Consider the following 20594-nt stretch of genomic DNA (forward strand, 5'->3'; position numbering starts at 1 on the left):
GCAATATTTACTTCATTGTTATAAAGTACAGTCTTTTCTTCACTGACATCTGGGTATCAAATACGTGTTTACTTACAAGAGATTAGTGCTTTTAGAAGATTATTTGATTTAAAAATCCAGAGCTGATGCCTCAATGTTTAATGTATACAGGCATGATTTTTAAGTGTCTTTTGCACCATGATTTGGCTCGTTTTAGTGCTCAAAAATTATGTGTATCATCCTTTAGGCTTGAATGCATATTTAATATTAATATAATATCACAGAACCAGAACTCTTTAATTAAGTTAATATTTATTAAAATCACTTTATATTTTAAGTGGGATCAATTAAAAGATCATTTTATATAAAATTATGTATATCAGCTGTGCTTATCATATCATAATTTCACTTAGTCCCAAAATTAACCTAGCATTAGGCAAGGTTTTATGCTGAAGAACACACTAAAATTGTTACTCAAATTTTAAATGAATAAATATATAGGAGAAGTTAAGCATATTGTCCTTGAAATTTTGTCCGTTTTAATGCCCTTGCTTGCTGTTACACTGTCAAGTCTGGTGTTCTACTCCTGATCGCATAATCAGTCACTTTTCTCAAATGCATGTGGAATAAATGAGACTACTTTGTATATAAATTGTCCTCTTTAAATCTGGACAGAACATAATATTTTGCTTTTGACTATAGACATGGTTTACAGAATAAATTCCTCTTCCTCTTCCTCCTCCTCCTCCCCCTCCTCCCCCTCTCCCTCTTCCTTTTCCTCTTCCTCTTCCTCCTCTTCTTCTTCTTCTTCTCCTCCTCCTCCTCCTCATCCTCCTCCTCCTCCTTCTCCTCTTTCTTTTGGCTAGGTAGGATAAGGAAAAAAGAAAGCTAAGAATAGTAAATGGTGAATTTTTCTCTTTCAATGGCTGTTTAGAGAGAGAAAATAAAGGAGGGTAGAAAGAAATATTGGTGGCTAAAGAATGATTTAAGAATCGCATGCCAAACAAACTCCAAAAAGCACCAGGAAGGTAAAGAGTACTTATTACAATAAATTTGGTAAAACAGAAATGCATATAAAAATAACTATGCAAGCTTAAACTGACAAGGAGTAGTATAAAAATTAGTAAGGAAGGTAAGAAATTATGTGCCATACTGTTTACCAGGAATTTATCTAATATATTTTAAAATGTGACTTTTATTTAAATACATTATCTCTCATATTTGATGAAAGAGAAGGATACTGTAACATATTTTATTTAATTTACCATGTATGTAGCTTAAAATTTATTTGGACCATGTTTCTGGGATCTGGGCAGACTTGCTGGATTTTGACAGCATGCTCAAATGGCAGGTGGGGTTGTTTTTTGGGGAGGATGTTCATAAACCTCCTTTTAAAAGGGTAACACTGAAAAATTAAAATTATAAAGTGACATACTAAAACGGAGTCATCTGGCATTTGCTTTCAAGCATTGACAATATTTTACTTGATTATTTCATTTGGACATTTCATATTTTTTACATCCCAGCATAACTCTTCTTACTGGTTTTCTCTTTTTAAGATTGGAAGTGTGGGAAAATTTTGTACTAATACCGAGGAAACATCATGATCTTTTTTTTGCTCTTTTTAATCCTGGCTAATGAATTATGTTATCTGTTTTGGTTTAGTTTGGAGGGGAGAGATGAGAATGCTAATGGCTTTTTATATAGTCAATTAATTACATTTGAGCCAGATAGCAGAAGGTTACTATAAATATTCCTTCTCATACAAACTTTGTTTAGACTTAGTGTACCAAATACCTTATTAATGTCACTGAAGAATTTGTTGCTCTGTGTTTTATCTCTGCACATTCATTGTGGAATGCTAACGTTGTTCCTTCTTCTTTTACACTAGCAGCTAAATAGAAAAGTGTGTTTGATGTGATGTATGAAGACACCTAGACTTTTTGATGACTATCCAAAATTATATTTGTTTTACTTATGACTTAGGATACCAGTTCTTACTCTCCACTCATTTCTCTGTTAATTCAGAAACTCTTAAAACAGCTGCCAAAGCTTCAATAACAGGATGATTTTAAGACTCTGCTTGCTCTGACAGAGGCGCTAGAGAAAATTGAAAACCTTAGTATATTCTTTGCACCTACTAAGTCTGTGTGCACAATCAGAAGGCACCCTCTGGAACTGCAAGGTGTTCATGAGTGTAAATGAATTCAGAAGCATTCCTTTCTAGTTGTTTTTTGCCTGGAAGTTCCTTAAGGGGAGACACCAGGAATGTCTTTTCTTAGAAACATCTTGCTTAGAACATAGCAGAATCTAATTGAGTAGGTTCTCAATTAGATACTTATAGGACATGTAATTACTGTGAGATTTCTATACCAACTATCCATTCTTAAAATAGAGGTCCTGAAGAGAACAGACTTTACATTATTTATCTTTGATTCCACTAGGCCTTTCAGAATGCATTGCAAATAAAGATGTTAACTTTATCTAATCTGAGATAAACATATTTGATTATTAGGTCACATACAGTTGCAGCCAGGCAATAATAGATTCATCTGACTTCTTGTTAGAATAACAAATAGATGATGAAGTAAAAGAATAACAAATATTTTTATGGTACCAAAGATCATACTTTTTTCTTTTATGAATTTATGATGAATATTATCTTTCTGCTTTAAAATAATCAACTGTTTCTAGATTAATACCTGTAATAAAGCAACGGTCTAAACAGTTTTTGTAGATGCTGAAATAAATGTGGCATTTTTGTCCCTTAAATTTACTGATCTAGTGCTTAAAGCATTGGCTCACCTTGTAAAGACTACCCTATAATTATCGAGTTTCTTACCTTCAGTTATGAAAAATTTCCTTTCTCTGAGGTTAAAATGGCAGCTGTCTGTTTCCTCTTTGCCTTTAGCAGTTATACATCCATGATTTTTCCAACCAATAAATTTATTTAAATAAAAAGTATGGCACTGATAAGTAATAAGATAAATAACTTTAACATAACAAATTAAACAGATACATTATAGCTTTATAATAGCTATCAAGCCTCTGATTTTACAAGATTCTATGTCTTCTCATCAATTTATGTACATTAGCATAATGCAAAAAAATTTCTGCACTTGTCTTCAAATTACAGTTTGCATTTAATTGTTCTATTTAGCCAAAGGCTCTTGTCACTAACAAGTGTTTGAGGGCTTGGGCTTAGGAGTCCCAGGAATGCAGCTTATTAATTTTGTGGCTAAACATTTTGAGCCTTAGTTTCTTCATCCACAAAAGAGATGGCCTTCAAAATGGCCAGTGGATGTATTGCTTAGTCCACTGCAAAATATACAGCACTAGACACAAGGTACTTGAACGTCATTATTTTCAGTCATCAGAATCCCTGAAATGTGTTACCTTCCTTGTTTTCTTGTTTCAATACGTTTTAAAACATTTAGATATGATGAAGTCACCCATTCAATAGCTTACCTTAGACCTTAGACATATTTTAAGAGATAAAACATGTATTTAATGAATGTATATATTTGTGTATTCATTATTTATTCATTGATTGCCCACCTTCTTCCAAACAAGGATCCAAAAGGATTGTGCTTTTCTAAAGAGACTTTTTTTTTGTTCAATTAAACCTCTAGTCTATTAAACTATGGGTGATATTTCCTCCATTATCTTATTGTTAAGTGTTATTTTTCTTCCAAACAGCAGTCACGCTTGATTTTTCCCATCTGGTATTGGACTCAGTCTCTTTTTTTTTTATAGTATGAATCTTCCCACTGATCTTTCAAAAGTGCCTTGAGTTTATAAATGTACATTTTTATATTGTATATTCAGAAAGACTTTTAGGTTTTAACTGATTTGATTCAAGAAAGTATGATTTAGGAAATAAGCAAACAACTGCAATGCAAAAATAAAATTAAAACGCTACATTTCAAAAATGTTAAGCCTAGGTTTTGTTCATACTGTGTTTGTGTCTTAACATTCCTTCTATAAAAGACGAGGTTAGATAGTTGGAAAGGATATACCAATAAATAATGCCCTTGCCTTGAAGGAATCATGTGAATCAAAAATAAGTAAGCAACTAGGAAAAAGAAAAATATCTGTTGAAACATTTTACCTGACTCTGGATAGAGCTAGCTTATCTATTTACTTTGCTTTAGGTAGTTATTATATATACTTAAGAATGGCCCAAATACTATAAAGGCAGTGGAGAAACAGTATAAGTTGTATGAAGTATATGTCAAATGTGCTTACATGAATTATTATGTGATATTACTGGAAATCTGTGATCAAATTATGTGAGTGCACTATCTAAAAAGTAGTTAAAGTAAAAACTTATGATCAAATTATGTCAATGCACTATCTACAAAGTAGTTAAAGTAAAAACTTATTTTTTAATATGAAGAGTGAGAGAAAGCAAGGGAATATATTTGGTTTGTGACTTCTTAAATATTGCAGCTCATTTTTGAGTCTGTATAAAAACAATATAAATTTAAACCGTGGATTTGCATGTTTAGGAAAATAGAAATGTGAATTCTTTGTTCTGTATATACTACAAATCAGATTATTTTGAACACTCAGACACAATGTAATTGCAAACATGTTTAGGAGAAATATGTCTGTGGTTAAATTTAGGGAGTAGAACAAATTCATATCTAAGTATTTGAATACCTCGTAATGAATAAGAATAAGTTAAATGATCAGCAATGAACCACTATAACAGGCCTTAAAAATCACAAGAAGTTCCATAAATGTAGTAACATTCTTACACAGGATTACAATTAAATAAGACTTACAGTGTTTTAGTAAAATGTGATCTGTTTTACCTTATTTGGGTTAACTTTAGTAATATAATCTCACCAATTCTGTTCAGAGGGAAAAATCTTCAAACACATTTTCTCTTTAAATAGGCATTTCACTCTACTTTATCCCAACCTAAAAGATGATTTTATAGGTCATTATTAAAGCGTACTTCTAAAGCTCTAATTTAGCTCACAGGCATTCCTTATCAAATGGCTGTGGGGTATCTGCTTTATAGTATCAAGTTCTTTTCATTAAGTTATTATTCTTACACTAAGTTCTTTGGGCTTTTAGATGCTTTGACTGGTCTAGTGTTTCAAATGTGCAAATAGTAATTTAGGTAATATCTATATGCCAAATGTATAATCTGTGGGAAACTTAAATGTGTCCATTGAGTAGTTTATTTGTTTGAGAGACTATGGTAATGTATGGGTTAATCTTCCCAGGATAGTATTCACTATGAGAATCTAAGGCATCAGAAAATAATTTCAGTTGCAGAAAAAAAGTAGCTCTCATTTTACTTGACAGGGGTTCTTTCCATCATTTCATTTTCAGTTTTCTGTCCAAAGGAAGATAGAACATTGCTTTGTAGACAACTCACTAAATATCTATTAAATGTAAACTTATCTGTAAAGTGATTGAAATTGTCCAAGAAAAAGACATATCTAAGCTTCTTTTTTCTGTGAAGGGTGGGATATTGGTTATTGTGAATGTGTAAAAATTATAGTTCTCCTATCATCTTAATGAATACTATCTTGTCAGATAGCTCGTGAATCTGCCATCATAATTTACTGTCAAGGCTGGTTGGACCCTAAAGAAAGTCTTGAAATTCCTTTTCTTTAACTTAAGGTGTTTTATATGGATGACCTTCCTTAGCTCTGATTTGCTGCATGCCACTTTGTTAAACAACTTCTGTTAAAGTATACATGTTATATAATTTATGGCTTTTGTAAAGAACATTCATCTTTAATTCAAACTTATCCTTTTTATTCTAACTATTCAGATATTATAAAAGCTTTTGTGTTTTCAGCTTTCAAGATGCAATGTAACCACTTTTTTCAGAATACATGTAATGATTCCAAAGAACGATTATTGATATTTCATTAACTTTTCCAACTAATGTTTCATTTTCTTTAGTCAACTTCTTCCAGTGTAAGGGGAATAAAACCCTATGCAAAATAAACTGAGAACTAGATCTTTTTTTCCCTCTTGATGGACTCAGATTCTGTGAAATATACTGGTAATAGTTTCACAAAGATTGCTTTGTCAGTGCAGATTCATTGAACACTTTCCACCTTTTTATCCTGTGATTTCTCCACCCCTTTCACTTCTGTCTGTGTTTAGAGTTTTGACAATCCCTTATTAGTTCCAGAGTAGAACTTATGAGAGCTAATAAGGGTTTACATTACAGCTCTGACAGCTGGCACTAAAGTTTAATAGAGAGCAATTGTAAAGAAATATAAGTGTTGATAATATTTGATGAAAGTGCTCTTAAAGAAAGAGCCTTTTGGAAATAATCACATAACTAGAAAAACTGCATATATGCTCTCTTTTTGTAGCTTCTCATCTTCCAGGATGCGGACAAAACATCCTGTTGGCAGATGACTCTGTAATTGCTTATGGATGCCTTTTCTAGGAACAGAATCCAGGATCGTTAAAAAAACAAAAACAAAAACAAAAAGAACTCTAAACTTTGGTCATATTCTTACCACTATTTGTATAAATCTCTGAAATTCATGTTAATTGTCCTTTAGAAACACAATCATAATGTGGACATCTAATCGCAGATTCATTCTGTGAGAAGAGACCCCAGGGATTCCAAAGGCGAGTCACTGAGATCATGAAACCCATAAACCCCACATAATCCACCACAGACTTTTTGTGTTATTAAAAATAAAAAAATAAAAAGCAAGAATGGCTTCAAATATAGAAAGACCCTGAGTGTAAAACATTTCTGAATTATCTGTTCATTGGTCAGTTGCAATGCCACAAAAGGTTAAAAGAAAATGCTGCAATTGAAAACAGCTGTGGCTTTTTTGACATGAAGACTTTCAACAAAGAGAAAGCATATGCTATGAGATGAAGGAACACCTGAATTTATTTGTGCACCAGGAACGTGTGAAGTTTTATGAAACTGAGAAGTGAATCTGAATATCTAAATAATTGGAAAGGAACATTTTTGCTTCTCTGAAAGTTATTGGAGAGGAAAATTTGTATTTCAGAGATTTAGATTCATTTACTGTTTATCTCATGCTTCTACAATGAATACAGAATACTTCACTCTATCATCATGCATAAATGTTTTGTGGCATACAGAATTTATTAATGTATTGAATTGGGGGAAAGGAGGATATAGTTCTGGCTGTAAAGCATCTTGGATTTTATTATTATTATTATTATTATTATTATTATACGTTAAGTTTTAGGGTACATGTGCACAACGTGCAGGTTTGTTACATATGTATACATGTGCCATGTTGGTGTGCTGCACCCATTATCTCATCATTTAGCATTAGGTATATCTCCTAATGCTATCCCTCCCCACTTCCCCCATCCCACAACAGTCCCCGGTGTGTGATGTTCCCCTTCCTGTGTCCATGTGTTCTCATTGTTCAATTCCCACCTATGAGTGAGAACATGTTTGGTTTTTTGTCCTTGTGATAGTTTGCTGAGAATGATGGTTTCCAGCTTCATCCATGTCCCTACAAAGAACATGAACTCACCATTTTTTATGGCTGCATAGTATTCCATGGTGTATATGTGCCACATTTTCTTAATCCAGTCTGTCATTGTTGGACATTTGGGTTGGTTCCAAGTCTTTGCTATTGTGAATAGTGCCGCAATAAACATACGTGTGCATGTGTCTTTATAGCAGCATGATTTATAATCCTTTGGGTATATACCCAGTAATGGGATGGCTGGATCAAATGGTATTTCTAGTTCTAGAAGAAGACATTTATGCATCCAAAAACATATGAAAAAATGCTCATCATCACTGGCCATCAGAGAAGTGCAAATCAAAACCACAATGAGATACCACCTCACACCAGTTAGAATGGCGATCATTAAAAAGTCAGGAAACAACAGGCGCTGGAGAGGATGTGGAGACATAGGAACACTTTTACACTGTTGGTGGGACTGTAAACTAGTTCAACCATTGTGGAAGTCAGTGTGGCAATTCCCCAGGGATCTAGAACTAGAAGCATCTTGGATTCTAAAGGAGATATGAACTGAATCTCTCTTAAAAGGAGGCAAGTATCCTATTCATAAGGAAAAATGTCTGGTAAGCATGAAAGACAAATGCTGTTTAGAGACTCATAATCTGCTTCTAAAGTGTCATCAAAGAGTTAAAGAGTTAAGGTTTCAATCTCCGTGGAGTTTAATATTTCATCATTTGTCCATTTTTTCACGACTTTTTTTTTTTCGAGGTGGAGTTTTGCTCTTGTTGCCCAGGCTAAAGTGCAGTGGCATGATCTCGGCTCACCGCAACCTCCACCTCCCAGGTTCAAGTGATTCTCCTGCCTCAGCCTCCTGAGTAGCTGGGATTACAGGCATGTGCCACCCCGCTCAGATAATTTTGTGTTTTCAGTAGAGATGGGGTTTCTCCATGTTGGTCAGGCTGGTCTCAAACTCTTGACCTCAGGTGATCTGCCTGCCTCGGCCTCCCAAAGTGCTGGGATTACAGGCATGAACCTCCGCGCCCTGCCCCCCACAACAATTTATGAGTGTGTGCTATACCAAACGTCAACTGGAAATGTGGCACTAAACAAAACAGAAAAATGTTCTTGCCCTCAAGGAACTTAGATTTTAGTGGAAATATTAAGAAACCAAATGTTAATAGAGATCCTTCCAGTGTATTACCCATAGAATTTTGGAGTCTACACCAGTGTTCCTAGCCCAGGTGATGGTACCTCCAAGAGACATTTGGCAGTGTTTAAAAATATTTTTGGTTCTCACAGCTGAAGGAAGGGGTTGCTTACTGGCACCTCCTGTTTAGATGCCACACATGTTGCTAAATATTCTACAATGCACAGGGCAATATTTATAGTAAAGAGTTATGCACACCAAGATATAAATATGTAGTGGAAGAGTTGAGAAACTCTGGTCTAGTTTAATCATTGTCCTTTACAGATATGTCTATTAAGGCTAAAGGTTCGAATTATACATTAGCAGAGCCCGAATTGGTACTTGACATCTTGCGATTGTGCTTCAGGACACATTCGTTCAGGGATTTTCTTTAAAAATTAGTGAATTTTTGAAGGCATATAAAGTCTTACTAACTACTTAGATGATTGGAAAGTGACACCTCTGCAAGAAAAACATAACTAAGATGGCTTTTTTTCTGGGAGAAAGAAGAAAGATTTCAGGAATAGTGACATGAAGACGGATATTTTAAAACTGAAAAAAAAAGTTACCTGCAAAGAGCTGGTTAAGGTGACTGACATTCAGCGGGTAGAGTTTCGTAGTCTAAGAACTGAGAATGTGAATGGAGTAATAAAAGAGATATCAAAGATAAAGCATTTGGAGGTTGAGGGTGTTTCCGTATGCAAACAGTTCAGACAGCTGTTATAGAGTTAGTTTCCTTTGAGGATATTCTGACGTGCTGACATGAAATCAAATCTGACATTTGACTCCATTTTTTTCTGTAATGTGATACTAATACAAAAAATGACACGTAGATGTGGTTCTATTCCAGGACATATTGTGTTAATAGTCTTTGTATAAAAAGTTTCTATGCTTTAGTTTTAGTACTGGTCCTTTGACAATTAGAGCGGCACTTCGGTATCAGCTGTTTCTTTTAAAAATAGCCATTTCTTTCCTTTAGCATGTAACTGAGCTTGGCACTTCATTTAATCCTCTCAACAACATATGAGGTTGGTGGAATCATGTCTTCATTTTGCATGATAGAAAACTGGAGGCTTAGAAAAATCAGACAATTGTCCAAGGTCACAATTAGTAAGTGGTTCAACTGGAATTTGAATGGTAAAACCGGAATTTGAAAGCGGAACACATTGCTTGTGTGGGACCACTGTTTCCTATGCTTCCTGGCATACAGAGTCTGGGGTACCTGAAGCTCATCAGCCTGCTTTACCAGAAATAGTCCCTGAAGCACAGAGTATGTTTACTGTAAGGATGCTTCTCAGGATGTTATTCAATACTTTTCATTGTGTCCTCTCTCTGGGACCAATCACAGACATTTACTTCTGACTCCAAGGGTGGGAGTGATTGTGTTCCTTAAGCTACTCACTTGTTTTTTGCTTTTGGATATTGATTCACGTAATGGTCATCGTGTCTTGTTTGCATTCCCTATAGAAGAGCAGAAAATTACGTGTCTTCCTGTATCTGAAAAACATACATAGACATGCTCTCGTCCCATGCCTTTTAAATACTAAACTCACTATTTTATTTGTTCTCTTTATGTACCCTTTTTGGTCTACTCTTCACCTTCTAAAATGTATTTTATTGTAATCTATTCCATCTTGAATTGTGGGAATGCTTTCTCAAATATGAAAAGTCATACACACATTTAAATTGCTATTTATTGATTGCCTACTATGTACCCAGTGATTAATATACCATTTGATCCTCAACAAAAGCCTTACGAGGTAAATCTTATTATCGTTATTTTATCAGAACAGGTCTAAGAAAATTTACTAATTTGACCAGTGTTACAATGCCAGAATGTAAATTCAGGTCTGGCTGACTCTGAAACCTGATGCTTTTCATAATATAATATGTCAATAATTTTCATCTGAAATGCTTCTGCAAGTCACCATAATGAGAAAATTTGCAAGTTCTTGCTGCCAAGGGGATGGTTGGAGAAGTTGGTCATAAGAGTTGAGAAAAAAAGATTGGCAATGGTTATATAAAAAGGCAAAAACTTCATATTAGTTAGCATAACACCTCTTTCTTTAATATAGAATTAGGTAAGCCTCTAACACGCAAATCTTTTCACAGGGCATCAATGGCCTTTATTTTCTAGGCATGTGGAACTGAGCCACACCTCTAATTGCTTCTGCTTCTGTTTCCATTGCTCCCGCTGTTGCTGAGGACATGATTGATAGGAGATGATGGCTAGTGGAGAACCAGGGCTCAGAAAGATACTTGCTATGTGCCCAATGTGTATGCTTGCACAATATGCTTCATTATTAGCTTGACAGATCTCCAAGTGGCAGATTGGGAATGAATTTTGGACCTGGCTAGCATTTCTGTTATAGACATTGGGTTTTTAAAAAAGCTCATAAGTACATATATATATGTATATACCTATATATCCACACACATATATATACATATATGTACACACACATGCATGTAAATATATACAGATGTACATGCATACTTGTGTGTGTATATCTATATAGACATAAAATGCAAAATTATGTATTATAGAAATATATATAAATATATGTACGTATAGATGTGTATATATGTGCATGTCTATACATGTCCATATACATATATGCACTTAGCACTCTATACTTGGTACATATACATTTTTAATAAATGTGTACTTATAAGTGTACTTTAAATTCTTTGTTTCTAAAAAATTGAGAAGAGCGAAGGCTGTAATAAAATATCACATCAATTTCTGATGGTATTGGACTGCTGCACACATTCCTACATTTCTTTTCTTGCTTTTAGAATGAGGCAGCACACAAAATACGTTGACATATATAATATGTATAACTTCCAAAACTTGAAGTGGTAACACATACTGATGAAGCTTTACACTTCATTAAGTAAATGAATGTGACTTAAAGTTACAGACTTCTTAAGTATCTGACCTGGTTGTTTTATACAAGGATCATGTGTGGAACTAATTTTCTTTGAAAATGTTATTGGTGTTACAGATTACAAACTTTTGTGTTGCTGTTAAATATTTCTTAGTCTTTTAACCTTTACAAAATCTAAAAGCTTATTTAAAGCAACCCTTTCATTAATATAATACAACTCTTTAAAAACATTGATAGTCAAGAACAGAAGTAATTACCAAGGGCTTTCATTGTTTATACTTGTTATGTTTTCATGACAAGATGTATGCTGCTTTAAAATCTATTTTTTCTCCTTTCTAGAAAACTCCTCTTACTATCATTCCCAATAAATCAAAATCTCTGCAAGATGATGGGTGGCATCATGGTGTTCTATGAGTGCTTCAGTGCAGAACTATTAGGAAAGGGAGGCTGAAAGGAAATGCTGACTCCATCCTTCATACGGTTGATGGTTGCTCTTATTAGTGATGAAAAGAAAATGAGAAAATGCATTGGCTTGCTTTTCATTAAGCACAGTAGGTAAAACAGATGAATGCTTGAAGGCTCATTGAGCTGCCATAAAGAAATTTAAACATTGTTCATATTGGCTAGTCGCCAGGCTCATGCTGCGAACTCCAGACGAGGCTCATGATTGCAGAGGAATTGTCAGCTCTATTGGTAGATAGTTTCTGTACGTTCCTAGTCTAGTAATAAACCTGAGATTTACCCAGCAGGGTTGGTGGGATTATGCTTGTCGTACACGACTTGGTATCCATCTTAATTCCTACAAAATAATTAAGATTTCTTAGCGTAAAATGATGGCGTGACTTGACTTTATACATTTGGATTTTGTTTGTATCGTTATATTATAATACCTTATATGTGTGAATAAATTTAGCTTCCTCATATGTAGATCTAGAATAATATCTAAGAGTAAGAGTGGAGAGAAAACCATATAATAAAGTACTAAAATATGGTTAGTAAATATGGTTCTAAAATATAGTAATGAATTTTTTGTTAAAAAATAAAGCTTTGTTATCATTATAATTTGTAATCTTTCTAAGATTAGCAGTGTGCTGTCCACTTCTTTGTAAATTCTTTCAAAGCCTGGTTCAAAATCTGAACACAGCTTTTGTGTGAATAATGATGATTATTTTATCGATCAATATTTTTGCTTCTTTATTAATAAATGTACTATAGCAATATCTAACAAAAAATGTGAAGCAATAAGAAAAGGCAGATAACTTTCTTGAACGTAGGCACACATGACGGATGTAAACGTGGACATTTGTTACGCTGTCATTTGTAGTTTATTTCAGAGATTTATAGCATCTCTCCTATCTACACAAATAATTTTCCATAAAATTTATTCAAAATTAAGCTTCATAAAATAGGGACATAATCCAAATATTTGGCTGAGTGATCATGCTGGTTGACTAAATCTTTAAATATTGAGATTGCCAGGGCAAATGAGTTGGAATAGTTAATTTACAAGAAAATGATAAAACAAATTCTGCTGTATTAGGTAACACCAAATTTGCCTCGTATCAGTTTACCTTTTTTTCCCACCTTCATTTTATTTTTAAAAAGTTACAAAAGAAAGTAATAAGAAGGTAACTGTTTTTATTTCTGAAGAAGGAAGATGGTTAGAAATAGTCATTAATTTCTGTTAAAGGTATAGATACTCTTATAAAGCATACACTTTTTGGTCAGGCATAGTGGCTCATGCCTGTAATCTCAGCACTTTGGGAGGCCAAGGCGGGCAGATCACTTGAGGTCAGTAGTTCGGGACTAGCCTGGCAATCATGGTGAAGCACTATCTCTACTAACAATACAAAAATTAGCTGGGAGTGGTGTCATGCATCTGTAATCCCAGCTACTCGGGAGGCTGAGGCAGGAAAATTGCTTGAATCCTGGGGGCGGAGGTTGCAGTGAGACAAGATCATGTCGCTGCACTCCAGCCTGGGCAACAGAGCAAGACTCTGTCTCAAAATAGTAATAATAATAATGATAATAAATAATAATAAAAAATAAAAAGCATACACTTTCTAAATACTCTTTGAATGCTGAAAATATAGATGGGAAAGGTTAAAGAGTGGCTGTGATTAGTGAGATTAGCTTTCCAATTTAAAGAAAAATTTAGCAATCAAATTCAGTTAAAAAGAAATGGATTACTTTAAGGATGTAAAAATGTGAAAGTTATTTGGAAATTCTCAAGTTATTTACAAGTGAAATTATCCATCTTGGAATCTCTATGTTAAGATATAAAGACGTGAAGGTAGTAATTTGTAATCACATTTTATTTGCTATTATTCATTCACTGGTCAGTCATGGCTATGATTATGTGCTACTGCTTTGATGGCTGTAATGATCAGAAAAAAAAATGCCTTTATAATCCAGTAGATTCTATGACTGGAAAAGTCAGTGAAAATATTCTATGAATCCTCGGAAAATACTCTTTACTTACTCCAAAAGTTTTTGGTGTGTTCAAAACAATTTTCTAAAACTACACTAGATATGAAAGTAAATTTTGTGGAACCTTTACATTTTCAACCAACTGTACCATGTTATACATCTCAGCCTCTTGCATATTGCTACATTTCTCTTAGCTTAATAGCTATTGTGTTCTCTAAGATGATGCCAGTTTATAAAATTTGGTCATAGTAGCCTAATATATTTTCAAAGAAAGTTGCATTTTTTCCCCAAATAATTTTACAGAAAACGTCTTTGGTAAAATTGCTAAGTGAGGAACACGGGCTTACAAATACATCCTCTAGGTATGCCATAAGTTCGTAGTGAAGTTCTTTACACTTTCAGGAACACTGAGGCTGCAGTCAGAGCCTACCCTATTTTAGGTACATAGTTTTAATATGCTGAGTAATTTGGTTTCAAAGCTCATAGGAGATGAAAATCTGAAAGTTGAAAGGGGTAAAGAAGTACATAGAATGAGTATAGTAAACATCACAATTGGCAGCCTGAGAATAGGAAAAGAACCCAAGGGGCTATGATAACATACACACGTGTTCAAGTTACATTTGCCTGGGGCCACTGTGGGACCACAGCCTTCTATGCCTCAGTAAACTCTGAGTGTTCACAGGACTGCAAAGTACATACAGCAAATAAAAATATTCGTAGTTGTGGCCTTGAGACATCAATAAATGTTTAAATTATATTCACTCCACTCTGGTAAAGAATCAAATCATTATGTAATATATTTTATATTTCCTCCATGGAAAACAAAGATTAGAAACATCATTGCTTTAATCAGCATAAATGGTATAAATCAGAGGTCCTGGGGTTTAGCTTGGCTCTATCCCTTATTTGCTATGGGACTGTGGACAAACTATGTAACAATTCTGGGTCCCAGTTTCCTCACATATAAATTGGAGCTAACAAGAGATAACAATAGCATCTCCTTAGTAGTGTCATTGAGAGGATAAAGTGACATCAGGTTTTTAAAATGTTCAACACAGGTCCTGGCACCTAACAAGTACTTTATAAGTGTTAGGTTTATCATAAGAGGAATAAATCCTTACTATGGGGAAACATTAGCTATCTAGAAAGTCTTTTTCCTAAAAGTTCCAGGAATACAGACAACTGAAGGTTTATTATACGTCAAGTAAAATACCAAAATAAACAAAATAAAATTTAACTAAACAGTATACAATTTGTCATAACATACAGTATTTCTGCACTCTAATTTAAGAGATCTTCAATTCTTAATTATATTTAGAACTTCAACTGATCCATGATTGGATAGGTTTTCAGAATTAAATAGCTTTACTTGGTTCAGTAATTGGTTTTGATGGTCTGTCTAACATGGTTCAGGATTGTTTCTTTTAAAACAAGGCATGTCATACCATTCTGAATTCCTTATAAGTTCTGAATTACCTTGCTGTGACAGTATTTTTTTTTTATCATGTAGAAAACCAGTTCTTATTCAGCACCAGATAATTAGCTACTTTGCAAATGTCATGAAGTTTGGAGCTTAGGCATGATTACTGAGACTTAATCACACTAAAATCCTTCATATACATTCCATTGCATAAGATTGTAAGTATAAAGTGGAGGTGCAGGGATATAGATGGTGATGTGTCTATGAATAGGCAGGAAATCAGAAGACATTTTGAGGCAGACGGAGAGCACATACACCTTACATAATAAATTTGGTTAAACATAGTCAAAAGAGAAAAATCAGTGAAGACTTGTTACTTAGGAGTCCATCAATATTATATGCAAACGTTCAGTCAGGTATATAATCAGTAACTGTCCTGAATGGCATGTGTATTCATATTTTTATATGTTAAACATATCATTTCTACATTTACTTTTTATTTTTTCCTTTTTTTCTGCAAATAGACCAAAGTTCTCACATTGGGAAACATATTATGGCTACAAAATATTTAATCATTTTTAAGTGAATTATTTCAAAATTTCTTTGAGAAACAAATAACAACTACTCTCTTGGAGGTTCTGAAAATTGACTTCAGACATGGGAGGTAGTCTTGTTTAGATATCGAGGGTCTAAGCCCAGGGGATCACTTGCAGGTCTCTGATCCCTCATGGATGAATCATGCATTTCCTGTGTATTTCTTGAGTAAATATTAAATCGAAGTAAAGAACTTATACGTTATGAGAGACTGAATATTTAAGTCAGTGTTTACCACATTATGGAAAACATGTATAAGTCGTGGTATAAATGTAAATCCTGGAATGTGGGGCAAATTCTCAATTACCTTATACGTATCCAGGAACAACTAGTGAGTCTTCTATTTGTGCATACTTAGGTACTGGAGAGTGATTGATTCATAGCTTCACCTGTGATTTCAGAAGGCTGAGTATTATTATTTTTATTAATTTAAATATTTCAGGTAAATTTACTATAATAATTCAGAGTAAGCATATCCTAGAACATGATGGCTGTTATTTTGGGCAGTTTATTTGTAATGTTCCATGTCCAAGAATGACTCACTCTTATATTAGGTTGTTTAAATTGGAAAGGTCAAATTACTTAAGCTTCCAAAAATTCGTTTGGCAAATTTCACATTTACTTTCAGCATTGTAGTTCCTTTCACCAAGGTACATGCATGTTAGGGCTCTATGTACAGAGAATTTACAAGGTTAATTAAAGTGTATTGTGCATAACACAGTCGTTTAGTTGGTAGTTCAATATTATGTTTGGCATGTGTGATAACACTGCAGAGTAGATTTGCTGTAACTTTGACTTTGGTATCCTTAGGTAGAAATAACTACTCTCTTAGACACATGGTCCCCAGATAAAATGCCTACTCAGATTCACTGTTAAACAATAAGAAAAATAGTTTCTGCTGAAAACTGTTTCGTCCATGGGTTGATAGTCACGGACAGAGTGTGTATAATTGGCAATGTGTATTTAAGTGTTCCACAAAAGCAGAAAAGAAAACTGAATATTGAAGATGAAATCTTGCCCGTGATATAGTGTTCCTTTGAAAAAATTAGACAAAATAGGAATGGGAAAGCCTGCCAGCACAGTTATAAAGGACTAATTTCCTGGTATTCACATACAGGACTGATAAACATAGTATATCTACAACTTCATTATGCATAGTGCTGTTGTCATTCAACGTGTTAGGGAATGAATATGGAGACGCATAATAACAATGTCATATTGATTTACATAAAAATTTTGTGTGTAGAATGATTAGATACACTATCATATGGTATAAATTTGGAAAGATAAATGCTATATGCAGTCATGATTTTAGGAATTATTAATGTTATATATACACACTGATTAACCATTAAGTTTAAGGCATTATACAAAATACTGTGTAAGATGTAACACCTATGAAAAATGTGCCGTGTTCTCTAGATACGTAAAATCTGGTGGATGAGTAACCCATAAACATACCAAAGAAGTACGTAAGGACTGTATAAATGGAAACATACACTTGATAGTGATAACCAAGAATATAAACATTTTTTAAAAGTTTTCTGAAACCCAGAGAGCAGCAGTTTTCAGGTTGAAGTACATATAAACTAAAGATTCACAGAGACTTCCCAAGGGAGTACATGAACATTAGTGGTTTAATGGAAATTAATGCTTATATCCTCAACTTTCATATGTAGTGAAGTTAACTTGTGTGAGAATTTGACTATGTTTAAGCCCAAGCTCTTAAGCTAGTTCTCCTTCCTCACTTCCCATTTCACTATTTCTCTTTCGCTATTTTCTAAAGAAAAGCATTCTTCTCATTTTTCTGAAATCTTGCTAAGATGCTTTGTTCGTAGGATGTAAGTGCTAAACAAAAGGAAATTTTAAAATGTGTTAAGAATATGAATGAATGTGAATCAAATTACATTTCAGGTCAAGTGGTATCAGTTCTTGGCTCTGATTCAAATTGAAGAAAGACTTACTAAAGTTGTCAGTGAATAAAGTAAAAATCACTTTAGTGATAAATTACTCTGTAATTTAGCATATAACTCAAGTTTGAAGAACTCACACTACTATAGAAAAACTATTTTTATTCCTGCCTAATTATTTATGTAAATAAGATTTTCTGGTGCTTGCATTGATAACAATGAAAACTAGAAAATGAATTGATTTTCAGTGCATAAAAATAAGTTACATCTATCTTAAATGGGGAAAAAGCCTAGCTCATCTCAGTATGACATCAATTTCTAATAAAAATTTTCTTTTCATTAAAATAGTTTAAAAATATATAATATTTAATTAGGTTTCATGAGTTATTTACTAAAAATAATCATAATAAGAAAATTTAAGAAGACAATTTGCAGGCTTAAAGCATCAAAATTAAATAAACTATTAAGTTCAATTTCAATATTTGATTACTGCAATATATGATAGATTCATCAATATGAGATGTTCAAACATAAAAAATATAAATCCTTAGCATAATATTTTAAAAGGCGAGTTAATTGGAAATATGAACTCGAGGGACAGAAAGCAAACAACATAAAAGTTCTGACTATTAAAGAAAAACTTGATCATTTATTTTTACATGGGTGACATTGAGTAACAAAGCACTGGAGTATTTAGATTCCATTGGGTGCATTTAGGAATAGTGTAACTGCTTTATTTTAAAATGTCAATATTTACAATATGTTAGAAATGGCATAATTTTCAATTATTTACACTCGAGGAAACATTTTACATATCACCTTGAAATATATGTCAGTATATATGAGCTTTAAAAATTATTTTAGAATGTATATGAGTAATAAAAGTTAGAAATTTACAGATCTAAGCTCATCACTTTATATTACCAGTGAAGAGAGGAAGACCCAGAGCAATTAAGTAAACTCGCCAAGGTTATTCCAGCTCTTTGTAGCAGATCCCAACTAGAAGGAAGGGTCTATGGAGAATAGAAAGGTTTCAAGAAGTGGGTAATATTTAAGGTAAAATTTTGCTGGGTGAAAATGGCCTCTAGACAGGAGGAGTTTTTGCCTAGGTGTATCATCTCCATCATCACCAAACCATAGAAAATTTCACTTTGCCTAAATTATGAATTTTTGTTGGAATGTATTGGCGTGCAAGAGTGCAAAGTTATGTTGGAGGTACATGGTTCAGGGCAAAGATTTTAAATGTTCTTCAGACATTGTATGTGGAGTGAGCTGTTGAAGGTTTTTAAGTAGAGTGAAGGAGAAAAGTAGTATGAAGCTACTATAAAACTTGTGGATGAACACTATGGTACATGGTTTTGATCATCTATCCAAATTCTTCTTTCTATAGTATTGTGATTATACTAAATAAAAACAATATTTTTAGATGTTGTTGTTTAGTTGTTTGTGTTTGGGCAATATCAGGGAAAGTGTTTTGATCAAGGTGCTATATTTATAAAATCAATCAGTTATTACTTTACTTCCCTTTATCTTCCTTCAGATTTCATAGTACATCTAGATCCACTGGTATGGTTCCACTTCCCAATATACATATTTCTCTCTCTCTCTCTCCCTCTCTCTCTCTCAAACACACACACTCACACACACACACACCACCCTTTGCTTCTATCTGCTCCCCAGAAGAGCTTTATATTTTAGGCTATGGGCTTTGTTTTAAGGTACAGGCATGGTTGCGGCCATCACTGGCTTTCTCCACGGCTAAGTATCTATGAATCTGTAATTTTTTTATAATATTATGTTTATTCTAAATAAAAGCAATATATTAATCACACACAAAACTCATTTGTTATACATTGCCCATCAAATTTTAAAATAATTGAATTTATGTAACGGGGAATAGACAGTAATCAATTCTATTAATAATTTGCACTGAGATGAATAGGATAAGTTTGTTGACACAATTAATTGTTCCCTAAAGAACATTTTTCTGTCATTTAATTGGAGAAACTATTTACCTGCCATTTCTCTTAATATATGATATTAGTAAGTTATTTATTATACAAAACATTAATGACCCCTATTAGACCAAACTCAATGAATGACAACATTTTAGGCATATTATTATATTATCTAGTGCTTTCTATATTGTTTGAATACACATCTAAATATGTATGTACCTAAATGAAAACAACCTAGATTTTAGGTAAAACCACGATTTTCTATTAAATACCTAATTTAGAAAGAAAGCAATTTGTTTGCTATTTGCCTTTTTCCTTCTTGTTTCCTTCCCTCATCTAGCTCCTAATTGTGTTGTTACTGCTCTTGTGTGTGTGTGTTTGTTTTTGTTTTGGGCAATATACAATAGTGCTTTTCAAACATCGTGCAGATGGATAACCTGGTGATCGCGTTAGAAATGCAATCCTTAGGTTTGGGGCAGGGCCTGAGATTCTGCCTTTCTAACAAGCTCTCAGGTGATATGAACTTTAGAGGCGAAAAAATAATATTCTTTCCCCACCCATTATAAAGTTCATGGCTGACATGCTATAGCAAAAACAGATTAACAAGAGGAAATAATACATCTATTTAAACAAAGTTTTATGTGACATGGGAGTCTTCACAAATGATGACCCAAAGATGCAGGGAAAAGTGTATATTTGCATGCTTCAGTTTGATGAAGAATGGACAGTCATGTAGAAATGGGATTAGAAAGGGTATGATCTAATAGTAATG

At 33.5% G+C, this 20594-nt stretch overlaps 1 protein-coding gene across 5 annotated transcripts in view; it reads left to right on the plus strand.

The window, feature by feature from the left end:
• The window catches only part of EPHA3 (EPH receptor A3), a 367456-nt gene that overhangs the window by 110564 nt on the left and 236298 nt on the right, over positions 1-20594 (plus strand). The gene's annotated exons all lie outside the window — the stretch shown is intronic.

The sequence above is a fragment of the Pongo abelii genome, chromosome 2, assembly GCF_028885655.2.
Source record: "Pongo abelii isolate AG06213 chromosome 2, NHGRI_mPonAbe1-v2.0_pri, whole genome shotgun sequence".
Lineage (NCBI taxonomy): Eukaryota > Metazoa > Chordata > Mammalia > Primates > Hominidae > Pongo > Pongo abelii.